The following is a 7302-nucleotide window of genomic DNA, read 5'->3' on the forward strand; positions in this document are numbered from 1 at the left end:
GGGGCTGAGAAAGAATGGGTTGTAGAGTCAAGCAAAACAAAAAAGCCACTTTGCGAAAAATGATGAGCTTGCTGATAGAGCACGTGTCACTATTGCTGGTTACCTCGAGGGAATCTTCCTCTCACTGGCGCTGCAATTAAGTTATGAAGTCAAAACATGGAAGGCTGAGGTTAGAAACCACACGGAGAAGGCACAGCATAAACAAGCCAAGCCATCTCCTTCCTTGCTGGAGCCGAGCTGTTTGGCATTTCCAGACGCCAAACGGTGAAGGGTCTCTTGCTCCCAAGATTACGTTTCCACGTTGTCTGCAGTGTGCGCACAAGCGGGCGCGATAATTCAATTCATGGCGAGGTCCAGGTCTGGAGGAAATGAATCGTGTCAGGCAATAGTTCACTAATTAGACCTTCGCTCGAAAATGTTTACTGAAACCGGTGGACACCCTCTTCCACCTCCCGGGAACGCGCTATGGGGGTATGCGCGTGAAGCAACGAGCCCCCAAATGCAGAAGCAGAACGCGAACGACTAAATGCTTTCACATCGGCGGCAGTGAAACCGATTTGTTGAAATTCAATCGTGAAACGTTGCCTTTTTAAATCCTTTATATTAAGTTCGCTTGCTTGCTTGCTTGCGTGCTTGCTTGCTTGCGTGCTTGCTTGCTTACGACCGTGCAAATCTTTCGGTCGTTTTTTAACCCACTTCCCGTGATCCAATCGAGCTGACATTTTCCACACAGACTCGTTGTGCGAAACAATTAATGTTCGTGAAAAAAAATTCCCAAAATTGTACACTTTTTAGGCAAATTTTTTTTATTTTACATATATTCAAATAGAACTCATTCATGGCTTTGGCTGAACGTAACAGTGTAAGAGCCCAGAGCGTAACCCCTCTACAAGCCGTGGTGGAGTAGCGCAGTTGGTAGCGCCCTCGCTTCCCATGCCAAAGGTCACGGGATCGATCCCCGCGTCCTCCACAGGCGAATATATTTTTAAATCCTTTATATTAAGTTCGCTGCCACGCATATAAAGGATTTATAGTGAAAAACTTTGTTTTTACGGGTTATACTTATTTACTTTTTTCTGAGCACGCCGCGGGTGCTCTTCAACTTCGTAGTTCCTTGTGTCAAGTGATGACATTTGTGAAATATGAATCATCCGCAGTGATAGACAGCTTTTAAAGTGCATATTACAATACTCTCGTGTCCATATAAATACGGTAATAGAATATTACATTTATTCGCTAAAGATTTCAAATGTTGACTTTTTTAACAAACATATTGAATATTAAACCCCTTAAACCATCATCATCATCATCCATATTTTAGCCAATCCTGGATTAAGCTTCCCATTATTATCATTGTACTCTATTAGTGTCGTGGTACTATTACTCTACTCTATTAGTGTAGTATTATTACGATACTATATTTGTGTAGTATTATTAATCGGAGCGGCTCTTAGTAGTTTTGCCTGGCCAATCACCGCGGTTCGCAAGAATGAAACAAACATCTTTTAACCACACTTGCAGCAGATGGCTATTGGCCCGACACCAAGCAAAACAACAGTTCTGTCCCTCAACGTGGCCCAGCTTGCGTTGTTCAGAGAAAAAAATAAGAAAGATAAAGAACACAGGCCTGCAATTACTTGCTCCCGTCACTGCTGACGGACGTGTTTCCACCAGAGGAAGCTGTAGAGGGCCCTCCTCTAGAAGAGACGTTTAGCTTCCACTGACACGCTGACACAGCCACCTTGGAAGAGGTAGGAGTACCCACACTTTACCGCTCATGATGGACTAACTGGATTGCAACTAAATGATACTGCCGGGTGAACAAAGGTGTAGACGATTTGCGATGAATACTCAGGGGGATAGGTGACATCTAAGACGTCGCGGACAATCAAGTAATAAAGGATTATTCAATAATCTGAGTGCTTGTGCAATTTAATGACCTGTACTGTGCGCCAAGCTAACTCGATTATTTATTTTTTTGCTTAAAACCCCATTTTGCACATGCTGGCGTCATTAGCCTCCATGCAGAATGTTTACAAGTTCACCTAACTCCCTCTCTCTCTCCCCCTCCACCGCCAACTTACCCCCAACTCGTTCAGGGAATAGTTCAAACTGCTTCGCCGCCGCCCCTAATTTTAATTTTCTCTTGACATGAAACACCACAGTGGCAAATTCCTGCAAGAGCTGCTGGTGGTGGTGGTGGTGGGGGGTGTCTGCAGCATCTCTAGGAATCGTGGACAGAAAGGTGCCCTCATTGCAACGAGCGTGTGGGCCCCGCGCGCTCGTTTTGGACCCAAGGGGTTGGCAATGGTGGCAACGACCAGGAAACGTCTGGTTGGCGCAAAAGTGAAGCGGGGATTTCTTGAGACCACCCAGTCGCAGTGGCACATGCAACACATCAAGACACGCGCATGCTTTTAGCCTGATTATGGCCCAATCTCAAAGCCGCAGTTATGGCCTCCCTTCCTCAAATGTCCTAACGAGAGCATCAATTGAGTGCTCAGTTGATACGTGTGCAGGGCCCGTGCGGTGCGTGTATTTATTTTCTGACGTTGCAGGGTAATTGGCGGACCCCATAATTGCAAACTGTAATCTATAGTTAGAAAAACAACCCCACAGCCACTTGTAAACACACATGAAACACGTTTGGTATAATTAAATAACGTTCTTTTAAAACAAGGACCAGTTTAAAGAAAATATTCTCTTCCAAATAAGCTATGAGTTGTTTAGACTACGCCATTCTAAAAAAGACTTAAAAGTAGACTAATAATGACGAAGTTCATCTTGAATGGACACATTTGCTGTAATAGTCCACTATCGCCACCTATTGGCGCGGCATGCAATGCCCAGATGAATAAATCAAATGCCGTGCGGGTTGTAACCGCAAACGCACGAAGCAATATCGAACACTCGATGCCACAAAAATGAAAACATCTATGTACACAATGTTTTTTTTTAATATTAAAATGCAATGCTTATTATCGATGAAAATAATGAGAAAGTTAAGTAGCAAAATCATCAAATAGCAGAAGGATGTTGTGGGGCAACAATCAAAACAAACTCACGTTACTTCCCAGGATATACCGTAAAAAGAACAATTCATTATTGTCTAGGAAATATTTAAAATATACAAAGTCATAAAAGTCCGTTGTTTGCAAGGTCAACATTCAACCAGCTAACTTACATCAACACACCAGAAGGTTCGCTTTAAAACTATATCTTGGCTGTCCATCGACAACGATTATGATGAGTGCTCTTCTTGTGGGGGGGAGTAGGGGTTATCGCTTTTGGCGCCCGTGCAACTTCATGAGTTTGGCAAGATGCTCCCAGTCACATCCTTGACCTGCATCTTCCGCTATTCGCTGTTGCCGCGTGGCTTTAAAAGAAGGGGGGGGGGAGGTGAGGGGTTGGAGCTTGATGCCTGCCTTGGGAGTGGATTAAGGCGAGGGTCGGGGGTGCGCAGTCCTTCGTGGGGCTGAACGATTTGGGGAAAATATCTAATTGCGATTTTTCTGACTGCGATTAAAATGTTTTAAGTCACGCTTCAGTTCAATATTCAGTGTAATATATTTAAAACATGTGATGGAGCATTACCACATGATACCATCAAAATATGAACTGCTCTGTATATTCTAATGCAAGGATGAGAACTTAAAAGACATGAATTTCTTCCAACATGTATTTATTAAAATGTTTTAATTGAAATAGAACATTCAAACATATAACAATTGTAAAGTTAAATAAATAAAGTTATAATAATAAAAAAATAAAACAATTCCAATCAGAAAGTAAGAGGACTTTTCAAATCGCAAAAAATCACAGCCTTTGCGATTTGCTAATCGCATTGTTTCAAATTGCGATTTCTATTTGAAATCGATTAATCGTTCAGCCCTAGTCCCTAGGCCCACCATCTTCACTGAAGCCAAACATTCTAGATTTGAAGTTTTCGTGACTGCAAGGATTCATACTATTTGTTTTTTTTCGGTAAAGTCACGTAGGTAAAAATAAATAATAATAAATAAAAAGAATAGAAATAATAATAGAAATAAAATCATAAATCACGACGTTTCGGGCGCAACACAATCGTCCTTCAGACACACCCAAGCGGTCGTGCTTTCGCTACGTTGTCCCCACCTGCAGAAGGACGCTTGTGCTGCGCCCGAAACGTCGTGATTTTTTTATTTTTTATTTTTTTACCTACGTGACTTCACCGAAAAAAACAAAGAGTATGAAGCCAAACAGACTCGGGTGGCACGGGGAACTCAAGTCGACTTTCGTCTGGCCAAAGTTGCAGGGGACTGCCGGAGATGCGATTTGTTGAATACCCCTCCACAGATTTGGAGCAGAGGTCGCAAACGGGTTTTGATTCCTTACCCCTACCCGTACCCGGTCGCACCAGGGTCGCAAACGGGTACCCAATATCTGATCATCCCAGAGGTCGCAATCAGGTACCCGATACCTGATTGCGACCTCTGGGATGAAGCCATGTTGCAGGCGCGGGTGGGTTGATTCTAGGAACTTGAAATGTGAGAAGAGACAAGACGTTGGGAAATGAGTGACAAACGGTGACTCACCAGTGACTCACGGTCTACCCGTACCCGGCCGCACCAGGGTCGCAAACGGGTCCCCTACCCGATACCCGGCTGGGTACGGGTAGCCGGGTATCGGGTAGGGTACGGGTATCGGGTACCCGGTTGCGACCTCTGGTGGCCAGTTGTGGATGCCTCTGCGTACCACTGCAGCTCCCCCTACTGGCCTGGCACCGATGATGTCGCGAGACACGAGTGGCCATGGGCTGTCAACGGGGAGGCACAGCAGGGAGTCTTCGCGATGGAAGAGGCTCTCTGTACTCGCAAGGAAGATTCTAGATTTGAAGTTTTCGTGACCGCAAGGATCCACACTCTTTGGCACTTTCGGTAAAGTCACGTGGGTGAAAAAAAAAATAAAAAAAAAATTAAAACGCCCAAAGCAAAATAACAGCACTGTTAAACGCTGGGGATGCAATTGACTCGGTAAAATAGACGAGTACCCGCTTTGGGCGTTTTATTATTTATTATTATTTATTATTTTTTATTTTCACCTACGTGACTTTACCGAAAGAACCAAAGAGTATGGCAAGGAAGACTTACGTTACGGCTAAACAGCGCCAGCGTTTGACAGCATGGGTAGCAAAATAAAGCAAAGCAGGCATTTAAATTTCGATTTAAAGCTTTCGTGACTGCAGGGATTCATCTTCTTGGTTCTTTCGGTAAAGTCACGTAGAATGGAAATAATAAAAATAAACCAATAAAATAATTCTCACGACGTTTCGGCCACAACGCAAGCAGCCGTCCTCTGTCGAGAAGACAGAGTCTGACTCTGTCTTCCAAGAAGACAAAGCAAGCATGGCAATGAGAGCAGCAGGTAGGCAAGCAAGCATGCAAGTGGGCATGCACCTATCAGCTGATCATGATTACTGCACTAGGCGCATTACATCACCCTGTGGTTGAGAACACCACCAACCCAACAACCAGTTAAGGTCTTCTTGGTTATTTCGGTAAAGTCACGTAGAAGGGAAGTAATAAAACAATACAAATAAAACATAATAAAATACAATTCTCACGACGTTTCGGCCACAACGCACGTCGTGAGAATTATTTTATTATGTTTTATTTTTATTATTTTATTACTTCCCTTCTACGTGACTTTACCGAAAGAACCAACAAGATGAATCCCTGCAGTCACGAAAGCTTTAAATCGAAACCAGTTAAGGCTTCACGCACACTATCGGATGAACTAAAATTCCCACCCATCTTTACGAGGTGGGTGGATGGGTGTGTACGGATGAATTGACTCAATAATATATAAATGGCCGTGAGGTGGGGTGAGGTTTTCATCCAGCAGTGGATTGAGAACGGCAAGACTGGGAAGACGACACAACGCAATGGAGTCACGCTTTCGTCCTTGTGGTTAAAGGGGCCTGTGGCTTCTGTGGAAGTCAGAGCCCGGATAGCTCAGTCGGTAGAGCATCAGACTTTTAATCTGAGGGTCCAGGGTTCAAGTCCCTGTTCGGGCGCTAGTATTTTTCTTGTTTCAATAAGAACGGTCCGACGGGGCGTGCGTTTACCCGTGACTGTGTTTTTCTCGCGATCACCTAAAATTAGCGCGCGTACTGTTTTCGCGGAGTTAAACGATGTGTAAGCACAATTATAATTTCGAAATAACGCAACACATATGACTGTATGTTCTTAAGCACAATTTGCTCGGCTTGGCTCAGTCGGGGGTTCCATGGTGTAATGGTTAGCACTCTGGACTCTGAATCCAGCGATCCGAGTTCAAATCTCGGTGGGACCTTAACCTTTTATTCAAATTGCTGCTTTGTCGCCTTTAACGCCCTGTCAACTTTGTGAGTTCACCCACCATGTAGAAATATTCACGCGCAAAAAAAAAGCGAGGTGCTCGTTATTCAATCGGAGACGTGTTTTTTGTCATCGTCGGTTAACATTGCCCAGCACGTGGTTAACACTGCCATCTAGTGGGATAAGCCGAGTGTGTTTCGAGAACGCGACGTGCAATCAACTTGCATTGGAATGGACGTGACATTTTGTCCTTTCAACAGCAGGTGGCACAATAGAAGTCAATCCCTTAGTTGCGCAGTGGTCAACCATACATCACATCTTTTGTTGAATTATCATCAGGCTCCATGTTGTTAAGTCTCCCACACTTGTTATCAATTCGATCTCTCCTGGGCTCTCGATGTATGTGCTATGAAGAAGTGAAGTTGCCCAAACGCTCGCCTATTGTGTCCATGCATTCTCTTGCAAGTCTGTGTTCTGTGTTGAGTTCGCATTGTGCTTGTGTCACCTCTGCCAACGCGACATCTCCAAACAATTAGTTGTAATGTGATACATCATGCATGTTCCGGCACACTAAGCTGCACTTAGCCCAGGACGCTGGCTGAATATTCTGTGCCCGCTATTGGATTTCGTGGCTTGTGATGATGATGATATACGACGAGCCCTGCGTTTCATGGAAGTCCGTCCACTTCGCAGAGTGACTGCAAATACAACGATGTAAGAACCGACTGGTCTAAGTTGTCACTCTATGTGGTGGGAAGATTGATAAGGACATTTAATTCCTGAAAATATAACTTGTGTTATCACAAAATGCAGCGACTTATTTTGTTTTGCTTAAATCAGTGCGAATTGCTTGATATGAAATGATGCGAAAAAACACATTGCCACTTGTCGAAGAAAATGGCAGTGGCAGCCAAAGGAGAGAACGCGCCTCAAAGTACGTCCACTGCGGAGACGGAGTGTGATA

At 44.1% G+C, this 7302-nt stretch overlaps 2 non-coding genes across 2 annotated transcripts; both read left to right on the forward strand.

Annotated features, from left to right (window-relative positions):
* Nucleotides 1–5982: 5982 nt before the first annotated feature.
* Nucleotides 5983–6055, forward strand: TRNAK-UUU (transfer RNA lysine (anticodon UUU)). Its single transcript has one exon. It is a non-coding gene; the product is annotated as a tRNA-Lys (tRNA).
* A 206-nt stretch (nucleotides 6056–6261) lies between these two features.
* TRNAQ-CUG (transfer RNA glutamine (anticodon CUG)) lies at nucleotides 6262–6333 on the forward strand. The gene has a single exon. It is a non-coding gene; the product is annotated as a tRNA-Gln (tRNA).
* The last annotated feature ends 969 nt before the right edge of the window (nucleotides 6334–7302 follow it).

The sequence above is a fragment of the Lampetra fluviatilis genome, chromosome 15, assembly GCF_964198595.1.
Source record: "Lampetra fluviatilis chromosome 15, kcLamFluv1.1, whole genome shotgun sequence".
NCBI classification, from domain to species: domain Eukaryota; kingdom Metazoa; phylum Chordata; class Hyperoartia; order Petromyzontiformes; family Petromyzontidae; genus Lampetra; species Lampetra fluviatilis.